Raw genomic sequence first — 5,202 nt, forward strand, 5'->3', positions numbered from 1 at the left:
TTACTCAATTTGTTAAATTAAAAATAAATAAAAAACACAGATAAACATCGATTTTTGTGTGTCACGTGGTATGTTGAACGCAGCACTGGTTCAAATTAGATGTTTCTACGTCAAAATACTAAGTCTATAGTTTCATACGAATTAGAAACTCAAATTACATATATTGACAAGCTTGAATATAAAATAAGAAGGGCTTATCTTTTCTATTTGCTAAGATATTGATCACGTAATAAATCAAACATAGTGGCACCTCGCTCACCTCCTTCCAATTTTGGAAACGCTCCCTTATAAACACTTATTTCTATATATGACATTAATAACCAATCGGAAGCTCAGAATGTCCCCCTAGTGGTTTTCTAAGTCTTTCTAACATACTTAGCCTGATGATGACAAAACTTTGTCGAAACGTTGTACATTTGCTGTTATGTTAAACTTGTATTAAAGTTTTTCTTCATTAACCATTCAAGCCGTCTCCAGCCATTATTAGTCTCATAGTGGGTTCCTCGTCATCGAATACTTAGCGTCATTTATTTCTTTTAAATTAAGATTTCAAGAAGGTAGGTTGTGTCTTTAATCAGCTCGAAATTTCATATTTTTAGACCCAAAAACAGCTTAGTTACTAAGTATGATAGATTATAGTAGAATTATATGGTGTTGGTATAGTAATTTATGATTTTTTAGTCATTCAAAAGTATATATAAAACTGCAAAAAAATGTTTTGTTTCATGTCCTCCACGTACAAAATTTTTATAGGCTTAGCAACCTACATCAAGCAGCAACTGAGTATAAATGTCATAACTAGAAGAGATAATTGTTTGCTTTACTTCTTTATCTCCTGTTCTATGTTTTAGGAAAAATAACTTTAAGAACTTATTTCAAAATAGCAATAATCTATATACATATATAATGTATAATACTTGAAATGTGACTGTATTTTACAAAATACTAGTCTACTAAATCACAGCCAAGACAAGTTACTTTGTATAGACCAAAGGTCACCTTTATGTTACATGATACGGTAACATGAGTGCACGTGAGCCGTGTCGTTGTAACTTCTTTATTGTTAGCCAGGCGCAGGTGAAAGGTCAATATAATAAATATATATAAATGTATAATGTTATGAGATTTAAGCTATTTCGTCTAAACATTTATGTTTTCGTGTTATAATTTGTGTTCATTCTAGAATGAAAGATGCATAATTTATATTTATTTCCTAATTTTTTATGGTGGTTGCGAGATCAATCAAATTTACCGAACCCGTACAGAGATTAATTACTGAAAATAACAGATAAAATACAAAGTTTTTTCTTAAGAAACGTTTGATAACTATTTGGACATTATGAAGATTTCGAATGTGAAATTTCGAAATTTTCTGATACATAAAAGTATTTTTAATGTTAAGATGAAAATTACTTTGTATGATAGATAGCAACATGTGAAAAGGAAAAAAAGCATGAGAGAAACATTGCTTTACAAACCTTAAGACTTAATAATAATAAAAAATTAGATATTTGGGTTTGAAAGCATTGTAATGTTTACTAATAAACTGTCAAATTTCGTTAACATTCGCTGACTAATGTAAAAGTTATAGCATGAAAACTATAACAAGCACAAAATGGTTACGAGGTCGAGTTGAAAGAGTAATAGGGTTGCGGTTCTAAAGCTAATGTGGGGTACTATCGAGTGTCACGTTCTTACTTGCTGTGGTTTGTTGGTGTGTATTCACAAAAAGTTACGATATATAATCAAAAATATCTTAGGTGTAAAAAATAGGTGCGGCCAAAAATGATTGAGTGTGCGAGTTAAAGGAAGGAAATCAAAATTTTACCCACCATCATGCCTCAAGTTGAACAAAATACTCGGCCTAGTTAACTAATGAATGAATATTTGCTGTAAAATGATTATCCATGCTATAAGTGTAGCTACCAGTTTGGCTGCCGATTTTGATTTCATACCTTTAAGTTGCACACTCAATCCTTTTTTGGACGCGCTTTTTTTTTCACACCTAAGGTGTTTTTGAATAGATCATAATCACTAGATATTACTGGAATCTTTATCAGTTAGCATCGTCATCATAATTACTAGATATTACTGGAATCTTTATCAATTAGCATCGTCATGATAATTACTAGATATTACTGGAATCTTTATCAATTAGCATCGTCATGATAATTACTAGATATTACTGGAATCTTTATCAATTAACATCGTCCTGATAGTTACAATATATTACGAGAATCTTCATCCAGTCTCATCGTCATGATAATTGCATGATATTATTTGAATCTTCACTGGTCCTTGCATTGTTATAATTACAAGATATAACTGAAATCTTTCTCCGGTCTTGTGATCATTACACTCACAAGATATAACTGAAATCTTTATCTGGTCTTGTGATCATTATAATTACAATAGATTATTGGAATCTTTATTCAATGCTGGCACCATTATAATTACCTGAAATTATTGGAATCTTTATATGGTCTTATAATCATTATAATTACTTTATAATTGCTGTACATCAGAGTGGTCAGATAATTTAAGTGATCTTTATCTGTACATCAGAATGGTCAGTTATTTTGATGACTTATTTATGCTGAACATCAGAATGATACTGTTTCATTAACCTGCTCTTTAAACTAGATGACAGCGCTGTTAGAGAAGCGATCTTTTAATGTCAATTCATCCCAGCTAGTTGTTACCTTTTTCATGGGAGCAAAACTTGTATTAACAGAGAAATTGACAATTCTCTGTTCAGAAAACAGCGTAATATAATACGTAATTTGATAGATGAAAACCTTGGCTTTCTATTGGCTATAGATAATGTAGAATTAAACATAAGAGATAACTGAAAGAGACGATGTGACAGGTGGGTGTGGCAAGAGGGGTCTGATTTTCTATTTGATGGCTCTGTAACCAAACAAAATTGAAGGCTATAAAAATTATGGTTTCTCTGAGCAATGACGACTTTATAGTGAGTAATTTACGTTAAATTTCATACTTTTTGGAAGGAATAAAATAGAGAAGAGGGAATGTCTATAGTATATATGTCACATTTCTCACACTAGGGGAAATTCGGGATTTTTTAAAATATTGCGTTATAAAATTAAGAACTTAATACGTATATACTATTAAAATATGGGTTATTGGCTACGATTTTATGCTGTATTAATTACTATAACTTAAACAAACAGTAGTTTAATTAAATTTTGAATGTAAGTCACTAAAACTTCGTGACATGCGCAGTACAGGATACCCGTGCAGAAAGAGATATAAACGTGGGTTGTCTTTCGTACCAGAATAAGTTACTTTGTTTTTTACTTCAAAGCAATTCTCAATAATCCTCACCTAAATACGATGTGCCACATTACTACCTCAGCAATGGAAGATGATACCAAAAAATCAGAGGTTTATTTCTTTGTTATAGGATTTACGAGCAATGCTACACCAAGAATTATCTGCCCATAGTTGTCTGTAAGTTGGAAGAGATAGACAGGAGGAAGACGTCTATTCAGCAACACCCACCGCCAACCCCTGTCTGCTCGAAAATTAAGAAAATGACCGTCACTCTTACTGAAAGTGCAGTAACGGGACACAAAACACGAATAATCGAATTTACAACCAGGCACACGACCTTGGCATACACCTAGGTCCACATTGAAAATATTTCAGTTTCTGGCATGGGAGAGTTATAAGGGTGATAGTCAATCCCTTAAAATATCTGGGTGAAAAAATATGATTTTTACGTATATTTTCATAAAAAATAAAACATTATTATAATATCTAGAAATATCACACTTTCAGATTGACCCCATATTCAAGTTCATTGAAGAATCCTTCTTCACCACTAGGGAGATTTTTGCTCTGCAAATTTATCAAATTATTCCCTTATAATATAAGTAAAAACCTTAAAAACTTATTACACTATCTTACTGGCAAAAAGTATTCATGTCACTTCAGTCAATCTTATTTCTAGAGGCCAGTTTAGTTTTGAAACTAAAATAATTATCTTTATAGCCTTTTCTTATTGCAAAACTACACAATGGGCTATCTGCACTATGTCTACCGCAGGGTATCAAATCCCGGAATTGACGAAACGGAGTACACTTAAAACGAGCTACAGTGATTGAAATCGTGAACCAGATTCGTCGAAACTTCTATATCAAACGTCACTCGATGAGTCAGAACTTTCAGACTTATAACGCTAAAATCCAGGATTCAATACCCCGTAACGGACAGAACACAGATATTTCATTTGCGCTAAGATAAAACAACTGTGTTGAACACCTCACAAGATACACAATGGCTTTCTACGCTAGTTAACCCTAATTTTGGAATGATAGACTTAAAGAAAAGAAACTAGTTAATAGCACCCTCCGTCAACGCTTGGACTATTTTAATCGATTAGTGGGATACGACCCTCACTCTCATAACGCACACACGGCTCCGATTTTGCTGCAAAGGGACGCGAACCAGAGAATCTCGGGTCCATAGACCGCCTCACTAATCGCACTGAAACTTTTGATACGTAGGAAATTATAACTAGAAATGTACAAGATTACATTCCAAGTCGATTTTACTTTTTATGATGTTATGTTCTTAATAAGTAGAAAAACCCAGGCATGTAATGTGATAAGAATATAAAACGAACAACAACGATAAAAAAAAAAATCATTGTAAGGGAAGAAAGCGAGAAAATCGCACGCGAGACCAGCATAAAACCCTAAATATTTAGTACGAAAACACGTTTTGTTACCGCAAAAACCTATTACGCACTTTCTGTTTTACATCTAGTCTAGCCCCCCAGTGGCACAGCGGTATGTCTGCGGACTTACAACGCTAGAATCCGGGTTTCGATACCCGTGGTGGGCAGAGCACAGATAGCCCATTGTGTAGCTTTATGCTTAACTTCAAACAAACAAATATCTAGTCTATCAGTGCAGATAGATGTTAGTATAGCTTTGCAGGAATTTCTTAAGCAGACAAAGTTTTATATATTACGTTGACACTGAGTAGAGTATACAGTTTGAGATTAATATGAAATTGGTTTAATAAAATCGGTAGGGGCCCGGCATGGCCTTGTGGTTAGGGAATTCGACTCGCATTCTGTGGGTCGCGGGTTCGAATCCCAGTCCCACCAAACATGTTCGCCCTTTCAGCCGTGGGGGCGTTATAAAGTGACGGTCAATCCCACTATTCGTT

The sequence above is a fragment of the Limulus polyphemus genome, unplaced genomic scaffold, assembly GCF_000517525.1.
Source record: "Limulus polyphemus unplaced genomic scaffold, Limulus_polyphemus-2.1.2 Scaffold4431, whole genome shotgun sequence".
Taxonomy (NCBI): Eukaryota; Metazoa; Arthropoda; class Merostomata; order Xiphosura; family Limulidae; genus Limulus; species Limulus polyphemus.